Source organism: Ctenopharyngodon idella, chromosome 17, assembly GCF_019924925.1.
Source record: "Ctenopharyngodon idella isolate HZGC_01 chromosome 17, HZGC01, whole genome shotgun sequence".
Classification (NCBI taxonomy): domain Eukaryota; kingdom Metazoa; phylum Chordata; class Actinopteri; order Cypriniformes; family Xenocyprididae; genus Ctenopharyngodon; species Ctenopharyngodon idella.
The window spans coordinates 22839535-22852227 of record NC_067236.1 but is presented as its reverse complement, the minus strand read 5'-3'; positions in this window follow the sequence as shown (position 1 = coordinate 22852227).

The following is a 12693-nucleotide window of genomic DNA, read 5'->3' as shown; positions in this document are numbered from 1 at the left end:
TTGTGCTGAAGAGTAGATACATGAAGGTAAACACTACATTGACTTACTCATGCCTCATGATTATCTTACTTGTTCAATAAATATACATGCTAAATAAGTTGTTAGCATGTGCTATGATAGCTGTTGATTTGATCTGAAAGATCAAATTAATTGGTTCAAGGGCTACAACTCTGGTAGTTGGAGCAACTTATTATTATTTTTTTTTTTTGAGTAATCAACTTAAAAATTTGAGTTTATGCTATAAGTCCCTCTAACTCAATGAAGCTTGTTGGTTGAACGTAAATTCACTCAAAGTTGTCATAACTCAAAAAAATTATTTTTGTTGAGCCAACACATTATTTTTTAGAGTGTAATATATTCCAATTGAGGGAGTGAATGAAAACGAGTGAGTGAATTCGGACACTGAGTGCGCCGGAAGGGCTGCAGCTTTTGCATAATTTGTGCTTGCTTTTTAATAATCATTTGAAACTTAGCTCCAGTAGTAATGAAAAGATTTATCTTGAACTCTGTCATGGACACTAGCATGTATAAACCTTAATTAAACAATTTAATAATCAATTAAAAGGAATTTATACCTGTATGATATTATGCTGTACCCACATTGGACCAGCAGTTTGGAAAATGGATGGATGGATGATTCAGCTGCGGGTACCATCTTCTGGCAAGATGTGGGAATTCATTTAGCACAGTGCATTATGGGTATTCTCTACCCATTGAGCATACATCAGTTGTACACTCATTATTGCGGTGCTTTATGGGATTCAATGAGTGCACTATAGATAACGTCCACTATAGTTTCGGTCACCACGACAAATGGCTGTCCCCTCAAATAATGCCCTACTTAAGGGTATAGGAGGCGATTTCAGACTTCATGAAGAGATCGTAAAACTAATCCATATGAATTGAGTGGTTTTGTCCAAATTTTCTGAAGAGACTTGATCGCTTTATATGATGAACAGATTGAATTTAGGCTTTTATTCACATTTAAACATTCATCAACACATCAGTTGTAAACAGAAGCTCAAGCATGCTAGCTTGATGCGTGTGAGAACCAATGTGGTTCATTCTTGTGTTACGCATCACATTTGAGCTTCAGCAAGAACCAGTGAGGTTCATTCTTGTGTTATGCAACATGTTTGAGCTTCTGCAAGAGGTTTGTTCTCACGTGTGAAGCAGGTTCGGTTGAGCTTCTGTTTATGTTCGCTGATCAATGATTATATGTGAATAAAAGCCTAAATTAAATCTGTTTATCATAAAAAGTCTCTTCAGAAAATTTGGACTAAACTGCTCAATTCATATAGATTCGTTTTACAAACTCTTTATGAACTTTTTGAAGCGTCAAAGTTTCAATTGCATAGCTGTCAATGGAGGGACAGAAAGTGTTTTGTGTTTTGAAGATGAACGAAGGTCTTATGGGTTTGGAACGACATGAGGGTGAGAAATTAATGACAGAATTTTCATTTTTGGGGTGAACTAACCCTTTAAAATACTCCTTACATGGAGCTCACCACAAAATGAGACAAATAGACAGCAGAAGAGAGTTGGAGACAGAAAGGAAAAGAGAACGAAAAAGAGAAACACCGTCAGCGCTTGCAGAATGAAGCGTACACATTTTGGTTGAGAGGGTGTTTAAGTTGGGAAAAGATAAATGGTTCCAATGAGTCAGTTTGATGGAACAGCTGTAGGAAAGCAAGAGAGAATGACACAGGGCCTGTGAGAAGCTGTAATTTAATAGCCTAATTTCCTGCCTGGCCCTGCAGAAATATCTTTCTGACGATGACAGTTGATGAAAATGCACCAGGATTTGATTTTCTCCCCAGTGGAGGACAAGTTCAGACCCATCTCTTCTCCAAGGCCCCTCAGGCAAGCATGTTCGGGTGGATGAGTTTGTGTCTGACTGAGTTTATGCATATGTGTGTGAGTGTTTGTGGCAGCTGCAACACAACAACGCATGCATTGATCATTTGTACATAACATAACATTATATTTTAACAGCTCTCACTGTGGCCAGTGATAATGGTAGAATTTGGGTGCACTATTCCTTTATTTACTCATCCCTCATGTTACTGCAAAACTGTAATAAAAACAAAACAAAAAAAATTATATAAAATAAAAAATAATAAAATAAAATAGCTAGATAGTAAATGACAACATTATTTAGTTACCCTCATGTCATTGCAAAACAGTAATAAATATATTTAAAAAATTCAAAAGTCATTTAATTTTTTATTTTACTTCATTTTATGTTTTTATTACAGTTTTGAAATGACATTAGAATGAGTAAATTCGTCATTTACTCAGCTATTTTATTTGTTAGTTTATTTCACTGAGTAAATGACGACATTTACTCACCCCAATGTCATTGCAAAATGGTAATAAAATCAAAAATAAAATAATAAAATAAAAAATGGCTTAGAAAATAATGAAATTTACTCTCCCTCATTGCAAAAATGCAAAATAAATAAATAAATAAACAAACACCTTTTTGGGTGAACTATCCTCTTAAAGCACAATGACAAAAGAGACAACTTTTTTTATTTTTTCAATACATCCTATCAAATCCACTCAATATCAGGAGTAAAAATATGGCCGCAACATTTTAATGAAATCGTATTTTTTATTGTTTTCCCCCACAGTGGTAGGTCAATAGCAAGTATTCCATACATATCTGCATTACTCTAAGGTCTGTTGTTCAATATGCTGAGTGCCCTCTGTGAACTAATAGAAAACTTATGTAAATCAGATCAATAGGATATCCATATGTACACTGCCTACAGCTGTGCGAAGTCACCAAGCAGTTCGCTTAATCTAATAACTGATATCAATAGTTTATTTTGAAACCAAGTGGAGCAAAAAAACGAAAAGCAGTGTAATTAGATTGGCACAGCTTGCCTTCCCTGTCTTCTCCTTTCTATTCACTTACAATTAATGGCATGTGTCATTATGGCAGCCAAAGGGCGAATCATAGGGAACAAATTAATAGCATCTCAGCTTAAAGAAAATATTTCATGGTGAATGACAAATACATATTTGCGTAATAGAGTCGCCACCAGCTTTGGCGGGCGATTCTTAATTATGGATAAAGGGTGGCTTGCAGAAAAGGATAAGGTTTGTTTTGAGGTCTTTTGAGACAGTGCAAATGTACACACAAGTAAACGAACTTGTTTATTCATGCTTACTTTTTGCAGCTATTTTGGCCAAAAATAATTTGAACTAGATTTTGATGTAAAAGTTTGCAGAAAAACAAAAATTGTGGTTAATCCTATGGAAGCTTGTTTCTGCCACTAAATAAATAAAAAGGCAATTGATTAACTTTATTTACTTTATTATTTTAACTTAATTGTGACTTTTTGTCCAACAATTGACTTTTCTTCTCACAATTGCAAGTTTACATCTCGCAAATCTGACTTCTTTTCTCAGAGATATAAACTCGCAATTGCAAGCTAAAATGTCAGAAATTGCGAGAAATAGTCAGAATTGCGAGTTATAAAGTCATTCTAAATTCTGACATTTCTCTCGCAATTCTGACTTTTTTCTTGCAATTACGAAATATAAACTCACAATTGTCCAATTGTGAGGAAAAAAGACTGACTTTTTTTCTCTGAATTTCAAGTTTATATCTCACAATTCTGACTTTATAACTCGCAATGTTTTGTGGTTGTATGTTGTATGTTATAAAGTCAGAATTGTGATATAAACATTTTTTCTCAGAAATTGCGACATATAAACTCGAAATTCTGACCTTATAACACGCAATTGTGACTTTATATCACTTTATAAACTCACAAACGCGAGACATAGTCAGAACTACAAGATATATACTCGCAATTGCGAGTTAAAATGTCAGAATTGTGAGATATAAACACAATTGCGAGAAATACTCACAATTGCGAGATGTAAACTCGCAATTCTGAGAAAAAAAAAAGTCAGAATTGCGACATATAAACCCGAAATTTTATAACATGAAATCGTGACTTTATATCACGCAACTCTGACTTTATAACTCACATCAACTCGCAATAGTGATTTTATATCGCACAATTCTGACTTTATATCTCAATTTCAAGTTTATATCATGCAATTCTCAGGGAAAAAAAGTCCGAATTGCAAGAATTTTGTTTGCAAATTTCAAATTTATGTCCATGTTCACAATGAAATTCTAATATACTACATACAATGTACACTTAATGCCACCTACTATTTTAAAAGTATGCAAAATATTATGCAAAACAGTACACAAAATATACTAACAATAAACTTTCCAATTATTAGTATGCCACACTGTCACAAGACATCATTACGTTCATGTTCATTCCAGTCATTGACATCCAGTTATTCTGCAGTTTCATTCTAGGTTTGTGAAAATATTTACTGACAGTACAATCAATCAATCAATCAATCAATCAAGATGTGAAAACTGCACTATATAAATTCCAGTTCATCAAAATGAAAATCCAGCTTGTCCCACTGAAAAAGAGCAGTGAAGTTGAGATATTTTGGAAAGTGCAGTAGGTCACAGTAAAGAAAAAGGAGTAGCAGTTTGGTAGTATATTATTCTGAACAGTCTATGTCTGGAATACAAAGTCAGAGTCCTCATGACTCAACTTGCACTAGTGCCAAAGGCTAACTCTCACAATTGCACTTGTAGAGTGACATGTGCAAAGAAATGGCCATACAAACTCAGCAATTATTTACATCGTGTCCAGTCAGTCAGGCCTGAGTCAGATGGTAGCTACACTCACAGACAGCAGGTGAGCCCATAAAAGCTTTCCTCCTAGAGCCAGAGGCCACTACAAGAAAATATATTGAGGAAACATGCTAAGCATGACAAAATAAGACAACATTACATAGAGAACAGCAGCAGAGGGAGTCTCGATTTCCAAATAAAATCTTCAAAATCGCTTCCTCTCAAGCAAAACAATTATATTGGTTGAAAATTACTCCTCAGAAGTGGACACTTTTATTATATCGAAGCAAAACCAAACCTCCAAACTGCTAAGGTGAGATCAAAAGCAAATATGTGTTTACAGCAGTACGAGGCAGATTATGAAGCCATTGTCGGCTCTAATTACGTTTTGCAAAACACAGCCATTGGTATTCATAGAATTCATGTGCGAGTAAATGCCTCCTTCCATCCGCTGGCACATAATTGAGAAGGCTGTACGGTTACTGCAGCAAGTGTAGTGGAGGGGGAGAATCTCTGCCAAAGTATTTGGGCGCAAGTCTCAAATCCATAATTAACCTCCCAGGTCCTTCAGAAGGCCATTATAGTGAGGGATCGTGCGAGAGAAGCTTCTCGCTTTATGGATGCAGCTGTGTCCCTACTGCACTTTAATGTGTTTATTTACTGGTTCCTCGGAGTGTCCGCTCACAAGACCCTTCTCAGGTGATGGAGCAGCCACATACACACTGGCCATTGCCAGGTCCCAGTCGCCCCTTAGCCAACAGAGGCCTTGTTATGAAGAAAAATGGAGGATGGTTGAGAGTAGAAGCTTCTGGAAGGATGGATGGCTGAATTCCAGTCTACGACCTCTTTGTGAATCTGCAAGGGCATCTGTGTTGTTTTTGGAGGTACAAGTGCATCACTCAAGCCATCAGTCACTGTTTCTAGAAGAGAGACTTGATTACAGACTTGTGAGATAACCGGTTTTGTTCCTTCAAAACACCTCAGCTGGAGCTCTTTGGGATTCTCCACAGAAATCAGTTCACGGGTAAAACAACGAGTGATTAATTACACTAACAAACCTCTGCTAAACTAGTAGAACATGCTGTTCATCAGACATACAATTACCTGCAGGACTGTAATTATCACCATGTTTACTGCACCTCTACAACACATATAAACAAACACTACAGTTGCTAATTCGCTAGCATAGTTCAAATGACTGGATTGGGCTAGTTTGTCGTAACCAGCCTGTCATTTGGTTGGCTCTTCAAAACCACAGAGTAATAACTACCCTTGTTGTTTTTGTTGTCATCTTGGTCCCAGGCATGAAGCTTTTCAGTAAGGAAGTTTCCAATTGGAAAAACCTGCCTCTACCTACACATTTTGCAAAAGTACATAAAATTCACTGCAGTTTCCGGCTGAAATGAACACTAGTTGCAGAAAAACACCAATGACTTTTATTCCTTTTCACACAAATCATAATTACAGGTGCAGATTATTGATTAATAAAGAATATTTTAGCACAGTGCCTTGCACAATAGGCCACTGTTGTAACCTCAAAATACTTTTGCCATAGAGTTAGTTAGTTAATACATATTTGATGTTTGCATCACAGTGGCTTCATTTGTATAGCTTTTCTGAGCTAGTAAACTTGTTTGGTAGGGGTGTAACAGTACACAGAAGTCTTGGTTCGTACCTCGGTTTTGGGGTCCCAATTCGGTGCAACAGGAAAAATGGTCACACTTTAGTTTAGGGTCCAATGGACTACTTGCACAACTACTTTCGCGTTCTACTTAGTACTGCTTAGTACTCCTGTTCAATTTACATTTTTAAATGAATTTGACTGTTACGAAAGCGAACCATGGTTTTACTATAGTAAAAATGTAGTAACTATGGGTGACAATGCATTATTACGATGGCTAGACTATTTCATGTTACATTTACAATTGTACTGCAAACAAGTAGCCTACGAGTTAAAACTGACAAGCACCACTGATTCCCTCCTGAGAATCTGAAACAGATTGACAATCACTGTAAATCTGCTAGCGCCGTTAGCATCGCCTGCTAGCTGCTTTCTGAATGTAAACGAGCAGCGAAGAGCCTACAAGACGGGCATAAACAAGCCAAAATGCATCAGCATCACACGTATGCGTCATGCTGCTCACATGACCACCGTCGGCCAATACTGAGCTGGCGTTCAGTATTGGCTGTAATAAAGTCTTTATTTTTGTTTTGTTTTTGCGCACAAAAAGTATTCTCGTCGCTTCATAACATTAAGGTTGAACCACTGTAGTTACGTTGACTATTTTAACCATGTTTTTACAACTTTCCTGGACATTGAAAGTGGATAAAAACCTCTCAGATTTCATCAAAAATATCTTAATTTGTGTTCTGAAGATGAACAAAGGTCTTACGGGTTTGAAACGACATGAGGGTGAGTAATGACAGAAATTTCATTTTGGGTGAACACGAGCCTTTCAAAGTATTCTCCTTTGTCCATGAGCGCAGAAAGATGCATTCAACACATGCGCACTATCTAGTGGACTAGATATTCGCATATGCGGCATTCTTCTTCTGCTCTTTTTCCTGTTGTGGCGGTTAACAAATAGCATTGCATTACCACTTGAGTCTCCTTCTGCGTTGTAGTGTGGATCGCCTGTGACTGACTGTATTCGTCGTCTAACTGCATAAACCGAACCGTGATGTCCGTACCATACGGCTCGGAATGAATACATGTACCGTTACACCCCTATTGCTCGGTAACTCACCTGGTACACTTTCAATGTGGAACGCTTGAGTACGAGTCCGGTGAAACACCAGCTTCAAAACACTGAAACGTGCAAGAAGCAACGTAATATTTTGCAAAAGACACATTTTTTTTCCCCCATTGAGCCTGGATTGGATGTTTCAGAAGTGCTAAAAATTTAAGAAATTAAAACCGGTTGGTAAAACTAGATTTTTTTCCTGTTAGAACATTTGAATAATCCTTCCCATTCCCATGTGGTTTAATCTCAAGCAAAACTCATTAAAACAGTAAAAGAATATCACAAAAGACTTTCAAGCCAATAGGCTCACCGCTAACATGATTAAATCATTGATCCCTCCGTAAAGCTGGAGGCCTCTAGGTGCAAAATGACCTTTTAATAAAATCAGGGAAATCTGGTTACCCTGAAAATAACTGATCAAAGTTAAGGTCAGGTGACTGTGGTGGCATTTTATCCATGTCGTGGTGAAAAAGGTATTTATTTATCCTATTTTTTCTTGCAGCAAGTAGAGATTTGCTAGCAGTCTGGAGGACTAATTGTAATCCTGTACGAGACAGAGCCATCTCTGCTTTTCATTAGGCCCAGAGGAAGGATCTCCATCAAAGTCCACATCAGCTTTCAGGGCCATGATTCTGGGCTAAAGCACATTTTCATTACGGTGTTCTTAACCGTCACCGGACAAACTGGCTGCTGCCCTCAATCTGGAGATCACACACTTTTCAGAGCGGCTCTAAAGTGCACAAGGTTCAGATAGGCAATCAGCGCACATCCACAGTGCTGAACATTAAAACAGTGAGGAGGATTTAATCATTTTCATCTTGAATGTAGCAATACAGCAAAAGGCTTACAGAGAAGAACAGGAAGTCTTATAATTTCGTAAGCTTGTTCTAAGGCAGCGTTGATTATATTTAGTCCAAAGCGGAGACCCTCAAAGCCTTACGTTTTATTAAAATCGTAAATGAAGTCCAATCCAAGGGATCGTCTCCAAAGCTCTTCCCACCTCTTCAACATTCTGTGGATCTCAATTTTCTTCCTATATTGCCAGAAATAAATTTCCTATCAGAGAAAGCCCCTTTTTATTAATGACACTTGATGAAATATCACTTCATTTCAAATTTAATTACAGGCCATAATATTTCCTTCCCTGAACCAGCTGTTAATGTTATGCAATTTTTGAGTACAGATGAATATGCCATGCTCAGAAACATTAACATTTATTGGTTAGACCACCTGAGGAACTACTGCCAGTCAAACTCTCATCAAAATAAAGTCAACACGATTCTAAGGTTATACACATTTGGTATAAATGAATATAAATTAAAAGGCAAAAATACATATACATACACAAAACCGTCCACATGTTTAATCAGGAAATTTTTTTTTTATTATTATTATTCAGCAAGGACGCATTAAATTGATCAAAACTGACAGTAAAAGATTGCTTTGTTACAAAAAAAAATACTATTTCAAATAAATGCAGTTCTTTTGAACTTTCTTTTCATCAAAGAATCCTGACAAAAAATGTCGACAAAATTATCAAGCAGCACAACTGTTTTAAAATGCAATAATATTTCACAGTATTACTGTTTTTAATGTATTTTTGATCAAACAATCAAATAAATGCAACCTATATATACATACACTTACACACACAGTATACAGCAATCATTCTATGTGATAATTTAAAGGATTCTGCGTGACCTTTCTAATGTGACTACGTAATGCGTGGCACATCGCAGAGCTATAGTGCAAGACGAGCATTTGTGATTAAAAAGTATATACTTTTTATTTCTTTTTTAAAATGACAGTTTTGCTAGATAAGACCCTTATTCCTCGTCTGGGATCATGTAGAGCTCTTTGAAGCTGCACTGAAACTGCAATTTGGACCTTCAACCTGTTGGTAACTGTTGAAGTCCACTATATGGAGAAAAATCCTGGAATGTTTTCCTCAAAAACCTTCATTTCTTCTCAACTGAAGAAAGAAAGACATGAACATCTTGGATGACATGGGACATGAGTAAATGATCAGGACATTTTAATTCTGAAGTGAACTAATCCTTTAACTTGTTAATTCTCATTTATATTTTTAGAAAGTACACACTAGAGCAGGGGTATTCAATTAAACTTTCAAGAGGACCCTATATTTCCTTCCCAGAGAAGGTCCGGACAATACTTTTTTGGAACAGTTATACATTTTCATCGGGGCAGCCGTAGTACTTTGTAAAAGAAAAAAATCCTAAACACTCAAAATAGTTTTCAAAGATGAGAATCCTGGGTCTGTGAGCCAAAGCAGTGATGTCTACAAATTTTTACCAATATTTACCAAAAAAAAAGTATATATATAAAAGTATATATGTTTTATCAGTTTTTTACATTTAGACACCTACGTGTATGGCACATAAAAGGCCTTGGGACTGAGAAAACTGGGAGTGCAGGGTTTACCTTTTAAGAAAAGTATGGACCATTTTTATATTTTGCTCAAAGTAATAAACTACTAAAAACAAACAACATACATAATCTAATGATCAAAACTCTCTTTGTGACCACAAAACAAAGTGATTTCAAAGTTTTCTGTCTTCACTTGGCATCTCTAATTAATTTTCCAAATGATAACATTGTTTATTATTATAAAATGCTCTTAGTATGCTGATTAATAATGCTAAATATATGGGGGGAAAAACAAAACATCTAGCTTCCACCAGACCGCCTTCCGTATTTGACTTAAGAAAGTGTAACATCTCTCGCAGTTCAAAACACTTACGCTACGTCCTACGCCTTTTGTATTCAACTTACGGAAAACTGTTTTGTAAGTTGAAAACGGAAGGTGGTCTGGCAGAAGCTAGATATTTCACTTTATAACTTGTTAAATATGGATATTTTTCTTACACAAACATATCGCTTCGCTTCAGAAGGCCTTTATTAACCCCCTGGAGCCATGTGAAGTACGTTTATGATGGATGGAGGCACTTTCTTGAGCTTCAAACTCGATCCCGTCCACTGCCATTATAAAGCTTGGATGCATCAGGATATTAATTAATATAACTCTGATTGTGTTCATCAGAAAGAAGAAAGTCATATACACCTAGGATGGCTTGAGGGTGAGTAAATCTTTTCATTTGAAAGTGAACTAATCCTTTAATGTGGCGCTTTACATCTTTAGTGTGTGAGAAAAGCAACGCACACGGAGCTGAAAGGGCTTGAATGAAGCGCTTTTGGCACTAGATAAAAATATTAGAGGATGTAGTGGCGAAAGATGATTACCGTAAACGACCCTGAGCGCTTGTGGTGCTCCATTGTTTTGACGTGCAGCTCACTTTAAACTGTAGAAACGGTAAAATGGCACAGTTATGTCCCGCGGTCCACCATTTGAATACCACTGCACTAGAGTACAAAACAGACATAAGCCAGCTGACTTATTTGGATGTATAGAGAATTGAATTTTGTTTTAATCAGGTTATTACAAACAGTTAAGAGATGTGATCGGAATTTGACAAAAAAAAAATCAGATTAATAAACAAATACTCTTGTGCATGTAAGCACAAAAATATTTTTAGGCAGCATTTCCACAGCAGAGCTGAACTGGAATTCATTAGTGATTAATTTCGTCATTTTGTATTATATGCAATTTCTCCATTAACTTCTAATTTCTGCCGTCATGTTGACTACAGACTCAAATGCAATTAAGATCTTTGGGGGGGAGAGGGAGGTTTAGTCATAAAACTTCTGTTTTATGACTAAAAATACAAATTTAAAATGCAAAATAAAAAACAAGCAATAATTTAAGCTAGGAAGCATTCATCTCTTAACAGAGCCAGTACGTTCCAATACATTAACTGTCTGTTACTGTCATTGAAATGAGTTAGGATGCACAAACAGAGAGATGCTGAGTCGGCAGTTTGCTACAAAATGCTGCTGCTGGCTACATTTTGATGATGAGAGATGAATAAAGCAAATATGATAAATTAGACAGCACATAACACTACTCTAATTAATTATAATTAATCATTTCAGAGTGTTCTGAGGCGTTATTTTAAAAATACAGGCTGGTTGATGCATTGCTGGAACAGTTTGAGAATCATCTCATTACTGAACAGAAACTGATCTGGGGTCAGTCCGATGATGGGAGCGTTTCTGAATGTGTCCTGCTTGTTCAGCTCCGCAGATGGAATTTCATCTTAATTGACAGTTATCTCGCTTCATTTGTCATGCAGACAGATGCTTCAAAACGGGGTCTACCTATGATAGTGGCTCCGAGGCAGAACGCGGGACGTCTGAGTGAGAGGTTGAAGATGTTATGAAAGATGTTCTCTGGATGGCATGTGTCAGTTAGCATGTCATGGTGCCCAGCTCAACAACCATTCCTTCCTGTGTTTTGCAGTTGCCCTCTGTATTTCTGAAACGCGACGTTTATAATCTGTCCGAGCATTGATCCACAGACCGCGCTGTCGGGTCAGGCCTTTGTTTCAGCGCGCTACCTTTCAGCTGTCATTTACTGACAGAGCTTAGACACATCCTGTGTAGCTTTAACAGGAGAAAACCACACACCTCTGACCTTTTAAACCCCTCATTTTTCGCTATTCCTCTGAGCTGGAGCCTCTTGTCCATTCACAGGTTTTGTGAATGTACCTAGAGACCGCTCTATTGAGAGAAAGACATCTAAAAGACAGGTACGGATCTCCATCCTGTCCAGATGTCGATCGAGCCAAATGGTCCTGGATTTATTCTATGAGCTCCTCATGCATTGTGCATGTGTGGTAAGAGGCGGAACACAGAGCAAGCCAACAAAGTCAGCAGTTTTACAGCTATTGGTTCCTCAACAGTATGTTCAGATACTGACGGACACTATAAAAAAATGTCTCCTCTGGGCAGTTTTGGGGGTAATGCATTACAAGTAACTTGAGTTACTTAATCAGATTACTTTTTCAATTAACTAATAAAGTAACACATTACTTTTTCAATTTACCACAAAATATCAAAGTTACTTTTTCAAATAAGTAACACAAGTAATTTTTTCACATGTATTGACTGACAGCTCTCCTGTCCCCATGTTGACAGAAATAAAGTGCAGAGATGTTGTGTTCGCTGTGTGAACTCGCACGAAAACATTCAGTATTCCTCAAAATGTATAAAAACAGTGAAATGCAATCTTAGAATTGTACGCAAACCTGTAATAATTAACTATATTAAATTACACAAATATACTTTATGTATTTAATCTTACTTTATTAACCAATATATTTGCTGCTGACCTTCAATGATCTA